Raw genomic sequence first — 14,518 nt, forward strand, 5'->3', positions numbered from 1 at the left:
GCATGCTTCCAGCGGCCAGCAGACAGGAAAACGTCTGAACGGCTCCGCTTTCCACTGGCAGGCCCTCACGGCACAGCTGGCAGGACCCCTTGCTGGAGCTACTGCAGCCTCTGGCCCGGGCTCCTAGAGGCGCCGGCTCGCAGCCAAACGCCAGCACCTCAGCCAAGTGGGTCAGCTGGGATCTGCTCCAGAGGGGCAGCAAGCAGGACGGGAGAGGAGGTGGGGAAGAAAGAGGGTTACAGGCAAAGAGCGGCAAATTATATATTAATCTACAGCTCTTATCTATAGCCAAACAACGAATGAAACAGAAACATGCAGTAAAAATCACTTTAAAACCATTTATGTCCCTGAGGACTCTGAGCGCAGCTTTATCAAAAAAATAAAATGAATAATAAATACTTTGCTCTGGGCCACAGTAAACTCCACAGCAACCACAGAACAGACTGGACCACCCTTAGAGAAGTTTCAGTATCAAGCAAACAATCTATTATTCACCAATGATGCTGATTACAGAATACTGAAAGTGTTCTATAATATTCACATGTACAGCCAGACTTGTGCTTAGTGATAGTAAATCAAGTTACCACGGTAACAACGCCAAATGACAGTAAAAATTAACTTAGTTAAAAATAAATAAATAAAATGTTCTTAATTTACTCATTGATTTCAGGCAAACTGCAGCAAGACAGCAGTTTTCCCTATCGGAAAAATAACTGAGCTTTTAAAACACATCCTACATTGACACAACATCCATATTACCTTATAGAGATTAGATTGTTCTAGAAATGCAGCAGTGCTGGTTAAACATGCGCTGTGTAGGCATGTTTACATGTAATGTACGGTGTACATTATAGGACATCTTCACACCACAGAATCAGGCCTCAGACCAAAAAATGATTAGGAACATGTCTCAGCTCTCGTTAGTCAGGCTAAACGGGTCGATTCATATGCCTTCAGGTGAAATAAGTGATACTTTTTTTAATCCCACAAACGGGGAAATTCCACCTCCGCATTTAACCCATCCGTGAAGTGAACCACCACATTAACACTAGTGAATAGACACACACATACTAGGGGGCAGTGAGCACACTTGCATGGAGCGGTGGGCAGCCCTATCCACGGCGCCCGGGGAGCAATTGGGGGTTAGGTGTCTTGTTCAAGGACACCTCAGTAATGGACTGTCGGTGCTGGGGATCGAATCGGCAACCTTCTGGTCACAGGGCCAGTTCCCTAACCTCCAGCCCACGACTGCCCCCTTATTTGAAAATACTTTCAAATAAGACAAATGGGTTAAGCCAAGAGACCAGAAACACTCAGTGTGTGATGATGCCAGAAACATTAAAACATTTTTTTTTTTTTTTTTAAATGGACCCACAACAATATGATAAAAAATGTGCAGTAAAATTTATCAAATTGAAGCAGCTTAGCTTTTAGTAGCTCTTCTGGAGTGCAAAAAGCAGCACCAATATCAAACACTGGTTTAAACTGAATCCTGATACTAGGTTCACAATTTAATACTCTCCTTAAATGAGGAAAAATTACTATAATCCTCTTGCACAACTTACTAACAACACTAGAGCTCAGAGGTAGGAGGAGTGCTGGTGTGAGATGTTGATTAGTGCTGATGGCTTGAAACTTGTGTTCAAACAACACAGTTACATTAGATGGCATAATATAAAAGTCTGTTCTCCACAATGCACACTGTTTTACATTATATTATATATTTTACTGATTCTGCAAAAGAATCAGTATTTTGCTGCTAACCATATCCAGTCAGGGAGCTGTACGGTCTTCCCAGCAGAGCAGTGCAACCTGGGAACGTGAAGGACTTGCCCAAGGGCACAACCAGGTATACACCAAGTCTGTCCTGGAATTTGAATCCATGACCTTCCGGCTGCAGGCTCAGCTCTCCTACCACTAGCCTACCACCAACCCTCTGATATTACAAGCAAGATCATATTAGCTGCGTTTACATGCAGCCTAAAAATCTGTTAATAATCCGACTAATAGCTCAATGGGAATGGAATACATCAGTGTAAAGACCTCAATCGGAACAGACTAGTCAATTGAACGAGGTGGGTAATCCTGTAAATAATCCGTTAAACAGAAGAATAACAGCAGTGTAAACGTCTGCATCTAAGTACACTTCCAATCGGAACGTGCAAGTACATGCTGCACATGTTTTGCATGCAAAACACAGCCAATGTGTTGTTACACCCCTACACTACAATCTAAGCATCAGTCCAATGGAGATATTTTTTTCTTATAGCAATTACCTGTGGACACGATGATTCCTTTATGCATCCAAAACAGATTTGAAATACAAGTTGGAGCAAGTGAGGCGAGAGGAAACACAGAAAAGCATAATGATTTGATCAGTCAATAGATGAACCAATGACAAAAAAAAAATCTCAAGCAGCCCTTCATCAGTGCAGTCCAGTCACAAAGCTAAAGGATCAGAAATGCTGTGCTATGGAGAGATTATATAAAAACAAAGCCTCTGCCTAAAAACTACAAGGAGGCTGGAAACCATGTTGATATGAGGTGAAAATGTTTGTTAAGGATGAAGTGGTCATTTTTCAATGTGGTATTCTGTTGTTTCAACTGATTTTCTAGTGTGTTCACTTTTTGTATTATTCAGGATTACGGCCGTCACAGAATGGGGCCAAGGTCTAGTCACGGAACATAACTATGTGCTAAGCTACTGTACTTCAGAGTTTATTTTCCCCTAAAATGTTTTTGCTGAGTATTTTTATACTCGCTGAGCGCTAACCTGCTGGACTAAATGCATGTGTTATTTTTGTAGATCTTAACAACTTTAAAATGAACTATACTTTTCTAATTAAGATTGGTTTCTTAAAACCAACCAATATGCCCACTTATGCAGAAATGAAGAACCTCTGCTTGAGCGTAGTTTTCTCAGTGCTTGCAAGAGAGGACTGAATTTGCTGAGTAGACCAAGAAAACATAAGGTTATTAATAAGGTGACATACCTGCATAGGCAAGTTCTCATCAGACCATTTAGAAATTCAGTGCTATAAAATGGGTCAACAACAAGCACTGAGTTTCTGTTTCTGTAAGAGGAATGTAAATGTGAGGTTTAAAAGTATGTGTCATATGTAACAAGCAATATTGCACTGCTGTCTGTTTCTGAAAACCACCTGAATGAACCAGAAGACTACTGAAATAAACGTCATGTGAACAGATGAGGCAAAAATAGATCTTTATGGCTTAAATGAGAGATGTTTGGCAAAACCAAACAAAATCCCTCCAAGTCAACGTGCAGGGCTGATCAACAGTTACAAAAATTGTATGGAGGTCACTGCTGCTCAAGTTACAAAAAGCAGAGGCTCACATACGTTTGCCAATAAAACCATTAAACTTTAGACCACTTGGTTCAATAAATGATTTTTAATTATTATTTCTTTAACTGGGTTTTCTTTATTTATTGTTATGACATGAGGATCTGATCACATTTTATGTCACTTATTTTTCTAGAAATCCTCATAGTTCTAAACGGTTCACAAACTTTCAAGCACCACTGTACTTGTCAGCAACTAGTAGAGCTCAGAGATATGGCCAAAATTGTCAATTCATTATTTCTTTCAAGTTTGAAGGCCGATTTTTGCTCCTGGGTGGTTAATTGCTGTTTTAAAGTATCCTTTATGGCCAGAACAAGAGAAAACACTCACCAAACAGTGGAACATTTCACAAATCTATTATGGGACAGTGGGAGAAAGTGTCTGTTGGGCTGTTTATAATCGGCTGGAAAAGCACAGCCGCAGTTTTTGTAATAATCATAATTTAAGAAAGAAAGAACGTTTAAACCGAAAGCCGTGCTTTTTTTTTTCTTGTTTGATCTACAGTATCATCAATTCGCGGTGTTATGCGAGTGACAGAGCGCTACTTCAAATTAGCCAGCTGCTAAAAACAGCTAGCCTGGAAAGATGGCTTTCTCCTGCTTTCCAGTGCCTCACAGCTTCCTCAGTTTACTTTAGCTTAAATCAGGGCTGTAACTAACATGAACCCACTTCGTTCTTTCATTGTCGTTACTTGGGAATGCACTAATACTTAACTATGACCTTTAGAGAGCTGTAACAGTTCTGTGGTTGAGAGCAGCAGTTAACGCTGTTAAAGCTTGTTAGGATGTACACAAAGAGAGGAGTTCACTTAAGGACAGTACAGTTACGTCATTGATCTCGTCACTTGCACTTGGTAACAGGAGAACAGATCGCCAGTCGTTCCACTCAAACGGAATGTATAACTCCACGTTTCAGACATTGCTAATGTATATTTGGCCACTAATTTTACTCATCGCCCTCTGCCTTTATAATCATGTCGAAAAACTCAGAAGTGCGCCCTCTCCTAGTGACAGCAGAGTACGGTCACCTTCCTTGTGGCAGAAAATGCCACCAGGGCTGTCGCTAGAACATCGAAGTGTGAGATTGGTGCATTATATCGAAAATGTATCAAACCTTTCTTAGTGTTCTATTGAAGAAAGTTATATCGTAAAAGAGAGAGAGGAAAAATAAAAACGTACACGTGAGCCACTCCCAGTCTTAAGGCTGCTAATAGGCTCATACACAATGTCAAACAAACATGACATTTCATCCACTTTACACCTCTCTGACTCTACGCCGCAAGGCAAACATGTGCACCCGACTCGCACTTACACGTCCATTGACTAAGGATGCACAATGAAACGGATGTTTCCCATATTTAATGATGTTTACCAATATTTAATGATGTTTGTATTGTTCTATGAAAGAGCAGAATATTTTAGTGTTGCTGGGTTGCTCTGCAAAATTATCAGCATTGTATTCATGTTACTGTGTTTGTATCAAAGAAATGAATGTTCCATTTCTTTTTAATGCTGATCCAAACAGATCTAAGCCCAATTTGTACATTTTGTAAATGTTTATACATCAGCATCCAAAGAGTTGTACATAAAACAACACCCCCCTTCCCCTTTATTTCTCCTTCAGCATCCACAAGATTCACACCTGCAAAATTGAGCAATATCTGCTCTACAGTCACTAGAGAAAAATCCCAAAACAACCATAAAGGAACTAAATGACTATTATTTTTCTCCGTCCCGCTCCAGCTGAAGCTGTCCAATAAAACATCGCAATCCAGATCAAACTTCCCTAAAACTCATGTCCTAATTTCCCTGCTGAAACAACTCGCACATCAAAGGAGACACAAAGAAATAAGGAACAAGTCAGAGAATTTCTGATAACATGGCGAGATTTTCCGCAGCAATTAAACATCTCGGGCGCCTGCACAAACGGAATCATAAGAAATCCTGCAGTCAGGGAAACCGATTCAAAGAGGACATCTGAATTCATGACCACGTAAGGTGCTATATTTAGGCTGACAGATGACATCTGGTCAAGGTATGAGGAAAACCAGATTTACAAGCCTACAGACCTGGAAGGCAAAGTTTGCTCAAAAGCACAGTATGAAGTGTAATGGAGTTAATACCTGGAAGCTCTTCTGGAAGCATATTTTAGAGTCTGTAACAGGTAAAAGCTCATATTCTAGGGAAGAGGAACGCATAACCAGCAGAGTAACACGTGTGTGTGGGTGTGTGGAAGTTCATACAATCAGGATTATATTTTAAATGCAACCAAACTAAAGTATGTCATTTGGAACGGCTTCCTGTACTGGCAACGGAAACTCTCTCAAAAATGCCAGCACACCATGGAGTACTTTAATTATGATCATTCAGTCGATTTTGCATAAAGCTGCCATGCTAGTCACCCTGCAAGTATTTCAACACTAACAGGCTGGAGTGAGTTTGTAGCCTGCTGTGATTAGCACTCAGCCCTTAGCAGTGTGATTATGTTTGTAGAGCTGTTTCTTGATGTAGTGCTGTTGAAAACTCTGACCTGTGGTCAATGTTAGTACACTTAGCGTTTCCCCACACATACTATACTCTTTTTAAGGGTCCATCCAAGTATATCCTGACTGTTACACGAGCATATTTGGTCCCCACGTTTCAACAATTTCCAAAAGATTCTATTACATAATGAATAAACATAACGTGGTGAGAGGTCAGCTACACATTTCACTGGTTCACACTCCGTACAACACTAAGAAAATACACCGCTTATTTCTTCTTTTATTTTATTTATTTTTTAGATATCCATATACATTCATAAATATTATAACACTAATGCCTCCTCCAGGTATATTTCAAACCATCTGTATGTTTAAGCAATAGAACATGAGAGGGAGTGTGTTCTAGTGAAAGGCACGAGCCGAAGAGGAGTATCGTAGATCATCACAACCGTGATGTTATAGTGATAACACATGACCTCGAGTGTTCCGTTGCTTTTATACAACAGTTAAACAAATGAAGTAAGAAATTAATGAACTGGGCCATGCTCGCAGTTACTTCTGCCAAATTCCATAACAAGCAGCTTGCTGCTGCATTGGAGTAACTGCTGAACTGGAGCTCTGCTCACTCTGCTCAGTCTGCTGCAAGCCTTGCCTTCTGAAGTGCAGACTGAGCCATAGAACTGCTGCAATATCAAGTTCAGCTCAGTTTTTTCATTTTTTGGACTGGATCAGTATTAATGCCGGTTTGTTCCAGCCAGTCTCTAAAGCCTCTTACAGCCCATTTAGTTTGGCGAATGGTATTGGATTCATTTCTGGCTGATTCCAGGTTGTTTAGCTGTTCTTCTGTCACAGCTGCCGACTGAAAAGCTAATAGTGGTGATGACATTTTGGAAATTTAGTGTAGTCTCATCTCCAGAGTTTGACCAAATTGGCTGTCAGTCAAACGTGATCTAAAAAAAAAAAAAAAAAAAAAAAAAGTGGCCATTCTCTGTTTGTGGGAAAGGAAGAAGCAAAAACGTTCAAAAATGGCTTGAACGTCTCCTACAGCTGTCAAAGTCGTTGCTTAGCAACAGCGTCTCAGCGGAGTGATGGTGTTTGCGAAAAAAAACGTGATGTTTATAAATATCAGCACAACCAATCAGCTTGCGTGGCCGGAACATCCTGTCAGTGATGACCGACACGCACATGCACATTAAATGCCGTTGTGTTCAAAAACTGAAAAATTTCCTTCTTCTGCCTCAGCACCTCAGAGACCACACCTGTTTTACAGTTCTTGAAAGTTTCCTGAGCATTATTTAGGTATTATTCTTTATTACATCTTATTAAATGAAGGTAAACAATAATAAAATCAATCATGATTATCAATGTACTTTATGTATTTATACATTATTACTGTAAGTATTAAAACAAATTTTAAAAGGTAAACATCTACCAAACATGGCTTGCTGTCATCATCATTGTATTGTGATGCTTGTATCATGACATGTCTACTTCCAGCAGAAGGAGTGTAAGAAACAACCAGGAGCAGATTTTTTCAATGGGAATGCACTTCTGTTTGGCTAAGCTAGCCCCAGTGAGCTAATCAGCTGGCTAAGCAAACGCTGGAATAAGTGTAATGAACATAACCATAGTCCAAGTGTGTCTGGAGTCTGGTTTGCGCTTCAGACTTAAACGTACACTGTTGTACATCACTTTTGTTTTTCATTTTGTGTTCTGCTAGTTGTGTAGCCCCAAGCTTGCTAATTACAAAAGCAGCCATGAACATTTTTAAATGCCAGTTTGGTCCGTTAAAGTGGTAATAATGCTGTTTGTACTGCAGCTTATAAAAAGTCATTTCTAATTACCAGTACTAATAAAAAGTACTGGAAGTGTTCTAGTGCTTCATGTTCTCATTTACCCCACATAAAGGCAGTTGTGGGCTGGAGGTTAGAGAACCAGCCCTGTGACCGGAATGTCGCCGGTTCGATCCCCTTGGCTGACAGTCTTTAACTGAAGTGCCCTTGACCAAGGCACCTAACCCCCAACTGCTCCCTGGGCGCCGTGGACAGGGCTGCCCACCCAAGTGTGCTCACTGCCCCCTAGTGTGTGTGTGTTCACTAGCGTGCATGTATGTGGGTGTTTCACTGCACGGATGGGTTAAACGCAGAGGTCTCATTCCGCAGTTGGCTAATGGTTCTGAATTCAATTCAAAACAATGAGAGTTTCAGACATAAATAAATAAATAAAAACAGCTGTAAAGAAATTGGAATCGGCCGTTAAAGTTCATCATTGGTGCATCCCTGAATTAGCATTACAATCTTTAAATATTATGTACTGTAAAGCATCTTATTTTAATTGCGTATGAACATTTTTTTCTTTATACTTCTAATTTTTTGGTACAGAAACATCAGCCTAAATATTTGAGGTCTAAGCAGTGCAAAATTATGACAAATGTCAAGTTGGATTGACGTAAAAGTTGCATGAATTCTGATCTGGCTGTTCAAAGTGAGTCGCATTGCCGCAGATCGGATGTGTGTTGGATTTCAACACCACATATGAAAGCGTCTCAAATCGAAATTGAAAATTTCAGATTCAATGTGTTTTTGCTGTTCACACTGACACATCTGTGTCACATACAGGGAAAAAGATCACATTTGGGCCACTTACCTGCTGTGTGAACAAAGCCTAACAAACTATGTATACTTGAGGCAGCAGGGAAATGGCAACTGCAAGGGGGGGGGGGGGGTGTCAAATTTCAGAGGAGCAAGAAATATAGTTGCAAATAAATATGCGTAAAGTAAGCCTCATGTGTACAGTCATACCGACTCTCCTGTTTCTCTATTTTCACTAGTAGGTCATCTTTCGTATTCCTCCCTTTGAGAGAAAAAAAAAAAAAGGGGGATCTGCGGTGGTGCGAATCCTAGACAGTGAGATCACTGGAAAATACGAGAGGAGAGTAAAGTGCAATAGCTATGTGTATGTGTGTGCACACTCTCCAGGGAAGTCCAGACTGCGGTCAGTCAAAGTTCTGAAGCTCCAATCAGTTCTGTAGCCTTCAGCCACATCCATCTACATGCAAATTTCACTTGGAGAAAGTCATAGGCAGAAAAAGCAGAAAACAGCACACCACACACCAGACCTCACACTAAGAATGGACTCATGCCAAGACGTGTAGATTAAAGAAATTCAGGCTGCAGGAAATCGAACCCAGTTGGTACTAACCAGCTGTGAAAACTAGCGTCAGACAATACCAGAGCTAAGCCAGACCTTGAAAATAAGACTTGAATATTTTTTAAAAGGCATGCAGTCAAGTCTCATGATTTTTTTTTAATGTTGGAAAGAAAATTTGGATGAACGTAGAACGTAAGACTTTTCTGTCAGAGTAAAATAAAAATGAAATGTTCTCAGGATGTATGAGGACCCAAATAACCAGATGTTTCTTTATCAAACTTAGAATAATATTTGAACTGCACTAACAATTACTACAGGCTCACAATTTCTAAAACTTATTATATCAGCAAAATTTGTAAAGCTCTCCACTCCATTCCACACAAATTGATCGTTTCCTTTTCATCTCCAGGGGGTTCAGACCAAAAGCAAACAGCCTCCACTTTCACAGCTGCATCTCAACAGACCATTTAATTGTAACATTACTGCATTTGCACTTCATATATCAAGGCAAAGCAACATCCAGAACTGGGTGACTAATTACAGCAAAAACTCTTCCCCATCTCCATATGGAACATCCACTCCTACCTTGTTCAAAGTGACTAAGTTGAAGAAAATCTGGGGCAGTTTTTCATAGAGTTGTGCATCTCCATACAGGGAAGTTGGCTCCAGCAGTCAGTCTGTAGAGATAAAGGGATAAATGTAAAAAAAGTTCACCAATAGTGTTTATGTACACAACAAATAGACATCCGCTTTAAAAGTGTATTATAGAGATTGTGTGGCCATATAAAACATAGGCAGTAGTGGTGGGAGGCATACCAGTTCATCTGCTACATGCGCTGAAGTTCTTCCTACGGTATGTGTTTTGTCAGAACCGTTACACAGTTATGCCACAAATAACCCTAACCTAGAGCAAACCACATCACTCTAGTTGAGTGGCTGAGTTATGGATGTTTCAGCCGTGTTTCTAAATAAATAAATAAATAAATCAATCAATCAATCAATCAATCAATCAATCACACTAGCCCCTCAATTGCCTCATGTCTAGTCAGAAACTAGTAGCCCACTGTGTTTTCAAGGCAGCAAACAAATTAAATGGCTGGTCTTTTGGGGTTAGCCTTAGCCTAAACATGAACAGACAACCTTGTGTGCAAAACAAGTCGAGGACCAGCTGTTACTGATAACTAATGTTTTCCAGTGTCTGGCAGAGTCTGGCAGTCAGAGCCACGAGTGTACAGGACACACTCATGAAACAAAAGAGAAACCTGATGAGGTGAAGCTGAATTTGGCTTCTATTTAAAATTCCTATTCCAACTCAAATACGCAGCAGTTACCGTCAGGCACCTGTACAGTAATTAACTGTAACTGCTGCTCCACTTTGGGTGTAACTGAAAAGGCAAAAAAGCACCGTTAGCACCGTTTCTGGTAGGCCAACAGGGTTGGTGTTAAAAAAGCAATTCTAACAGGTTTCTCTGTTGTGTACACACACACACACACACACACACACACACACATATATACGAGCATACACATACACTCACCAGCCACTTTATTAGTTACACCTAACCTTAACCTGTTCAATTGTGGCACGGTTGTTGGTGCCAGACAGGCTGGTCTGAGTATTTCAGAAACTGCTGATCTGCTGGGATTTTCACGCACAACCATCTCTATGGTTTACAGAGAATGGTCAGAAAGAGAGAAAATATCCAGTGAGCGGCAGTTGTGTGGACGAAAACGCCTTGCTGATGTGAGGGGTCAGAGGAGAATGGGCAGACTGGTTTGAGATGATAGAAAGGAAACTCAAATAACCAACCAAAATCTCTGAGGAATGTTTCCTACTGCTTGTTGAAAGTATGCCATGAAGAATTAAGGCAGTTCTGAAGGCAAAAGGGGGTCCAACCTTTTACCAGCAAGGTGTACCTAATAAAGTGGTTGGTGAGTATTATAGACACTGCTGCTGTCAGAAGAAAACCTTGTATCTCCATCTTTATCATTTTCATTAAGCAGCTAAACATCCCATTCAAACCCCAAAAGACTATTAAAACACCTTTTTTGAGTCAATCAATTTGAAACTGGCTAGTGTTTAATTTTATTTAAATTAATAATCATTGTTTTCTAATTATGCAATCTCAAAAATAACCTCATTGGACATATATTCACTGATTTGAGAGCTATATTACTACGAATTGCTACCATAAGCCAGAAAACACCTTTACACCTCTGTAACCCGTCATTTACATATAAATGTGGATGCAAATGGATGTAAAATAACTAAACAGCATTTCTGACCATAAACTCTGGCTCCCTTCACAGTCAAAATAAAACGTCACCCTATATCCAGGCTTCTGCATATTTGCCGTAATACAAGTCTTGGGTAAAGAAGGTGAATTATATACAGAACAGCACGACAGGCAACATGACATTGCACAAGTAGCTGTTAATTTCCAATCTGTTTAAAAACTCGTCTTCCTTTCAGGGCAGCCATTTAACATCTGCTGCAAGCCATTTTCATCTGCATCATGCTGGTGTTTTATTGATGATGTTTTGAGAGTAATTACATATGAATGGCCTTTTACAGGTAAGCTTTTGAAAAAAATCATGCTTAAAATGATTTTCATCATTCATTCAACTTAAACCACTTAATCCAGCTACGGTCGCAACAACAACAACAGGGAAAGCAGAGAATCCCAGATGATTCGGTCCCATACAACTTCCTCCAGCTCATTCTGAGGGATCCTGAGCTGTTCCCAATTTGCAGATATAATCCCTCCAGTGGGTCCTAGAACAACCCTGGTGTCTCGCTCCAGTAGGCCATGGCTGGTAAACCTCCAATAAGAGGCGGACACATTTTGTTTCCTCCTCATTCCAGTAACAGAGACATTTAGCAGATGTCTTCACAAACAAGCTAGCATAGTTGAGGTGTTAGCATCGATACTTGCGCAATGTCGGCACACTGTCTCCCTTCAGTCTGCCGCTCTTTGCCCATCAATACTGTCTTCAACACTCCCAGCGAAATGCGGATTCCAGGACTCTACAACAGAGTAGCTTTCGGAACAGGAGACGAATGACAGTTCAATCCACCTGTTCTCTCCGCTCGCCATTTCACACAGCTCAGCTAATCAACCACCCAAGGTAGACATTCGAATTTGCCCTCAGCTGCCCTCAGACTGCTACTGCTGCCACATTTAAGAAGGAAGGGAAAATCCAAAGTTGAATTACTGAACTAGAAAACGTCTGCGTGAAACAGAACTACAGAAAACATTCCCAATATTACATATTTAACAACATGAAATCTAACTGTATTTGACTCACAGCATAAATCATTGCATCGGACAGATTTCACCAATATTTTAAATCTGTACTTCAGAAGACCTGAATATTTAGGAAACGCTAGGCGACTGCACAAAATATCTGCATTTTATGTTTGTATTTCATATTTCTCTGTAATGCGAATGCAGGTAGATTCAGTTCCGGTTTCTGTATCTTATAAAATGTTTACATTTTAGCAACAGATCACAGTTGTTATTCCACGTATGGTTGTAATAAATGTTCTTTAGAAGTCAGATATTGTTATTAACATGCTCAAAATAAGTATTACATACAAGCAAGTACTTCCACTTGGTATCTGTCTGTTATCAATAACTACAATTTCATCTGAAAGGACTTTTGTTGAAAAACACTAACCTTCAAAAAGTTTATCAATGCAGGCTACAGAAGTGAAAATTGAAGGTAATATTTTAAAGATGATCAAACTTCTTCCTCCTGTTTTACTTCAGCAGAAAAAAAAAAGTTTGACACCCAAAATGTCCCCAAAACCTCACTGGAATTTTTTTTTCTTGTTGGTCCAAAAAAAAAAAAAAAAAAAAAAAAAAAAAAAATTGCATGCATCAATTTAGTGTCACATGATCGATTTTGCCCTCACATGCCTCTTTCATGAAACACAAACAGCGTGGTGGAGAGACTGTTAGAGAGGAGTGGAGAGAGTTTTTAAAAGGACTGCTGCCACTTTTCAGCACTAAGAAAGAGAAATGAATACAAAAGACAACAGATTTCTAAATATAAAGAGCTGAAGCAGCTCTGTAAGGCAAAGAAACAGCTCCATAAATAAATAAATAAATAAGCAAGCAAGCAAGCAAACAAACAGTCCTCATCAGTAGGTTATATGGACATTCAAAAAGCCAAATGTTTACAATCTGCAATATACATAAAATTAGAGAAGTATTTTTTATTTTGGTGGAGACCACTTTTTTAACTGATAAGCCAGAAGCTACGGAGCAGAGCTTTTCTCCCCAGGAAACGAGATTACAGAAAGCATTATCACAAAAAGGCATGTAAAAACAAGCTACAGAAAACACAAAAAAAAAAAAAAAAAAAAAAAAAAAAAAAAGATAAATGCTATAATAATGATAATAATAATAATAATAATAATAATAATAATAATAAAGATAAAGATAGATAGTCCCAGGTAGAAAAACTGATATATATTGCGTATGTGTGTTCCTGAGTGTGTAAGGGGGGGGGGGGGCGCCCACTTTTCCGAATGTTATCCTGCACAGAAACGTGTCAACAAACCAGGACGCAAATGATGCATTATATTCGTTGTGTGTGTCAGCGTGTTTACGAATGGAGTTCTAAGAGCTGTTCTGGTTCCACCCACAAGCTTCTCCCAGAGCTTCTGATTAGAGATGAAATCAGAACTAAAACATCTGGGTCACCCTCAGCAGTGGTGCACTCACTAGGGCTGCGATGAACAGCCAATGTCCTTGATATTACTGAAGAAAGGAAAAAAAAAAAAAAAAAGTGAGAACTCTCATAATCAATACAAGAAGACAATGTCCTTTTGGCCAAATGACTATTTTAAGGGAACTGTATGAATCTTTCACGCCATAAAAAAAAAAAAAAAAAGACAGGACAAGCAGATTGTGTCACAGACTTTGGTCTCTCTGGAAGCTTCATAGTCTTTTCCCTACAACAAGCTCCACTTATCACATTTTGTAGTTATACAATTACAGACTGGAGCGCAACCATTTCTCTGCATTCTTCATTAGCACCCTTTCCTCTTCTTCAATGACTGGACCCCCACAGAGCAGGTATGCAGTTATTATTTGGGTGGTGGATCATTCTCAGCACTGCAGTGACACTGACATGGTGGTGGTGTGTTAGTGTTTGTTGCGCTTGTCTGAGTGGATCAGATACAGCAGTGCTGCTGGACTTTTTAAACACTGCATGTGTGCGTGCATGTGTGTGTGTGTGTGTGTGTGTGTGTGTGTGTGTGTGTGTGTGTGTGTGAGTGTGTGAGAGACCCCCCCCCCCTTTATTAATGCTCACTTAAATTTCATTTATTAGTGGAATTTGGAAAATACGGTGATGCTGAATTTGCTCAACATGGCCCACCACGACCAAAAACTAAGACTGTTTGTTTTCACAGAGACTAGACAACCATACCATACTAAACTATAAACCTATGTCAAATGCCAATCATGGTTTGCAAACAAAACTATCTACACGACTTCACTAAACAACAGAT

The 14,518-nt window shown here is 39.8% G+C and overlaps 1 protein-coding gene across 1 annotated transcript in view; it reads right to left on the minus strand.

Moving 5' to 3' along the window:
* clocka (clock circadian regulator a) overlaps nucleotides 1-14,518 on the minus strand; it is a 92,609-nt gene that overhangs the window by 58,781 nt on the left and 19,310 nt on the right. Inside the window, exon 2 of the mRNA XM_017688102.2 lies at nucleotides 9,580-9,671. The gene's annotated coding sequence lies outside the window, so the exon portion shown is untranslated. The remainder of the gene's footprint in view (nucleotides 1-9,579; nucleotides 9,672-14,518) is intronic.

This window comes from Pygocentrus nattereri, chromosome 4 (genome assembly GCF_015220715.1).
Source record: "Pygocentrus nattereri isolate fPygNat1 chromosome 4, fPygNat1.pri, whole genome shotgun sequence".
NCBI classification, from domain to species: domain Eukaryota; kingdom Metazoa; phylum Chordata; class Actinopteri; order Characiformes; family Serrasalmidae; genus Pygocentrus; species Pygocentrus nattereri.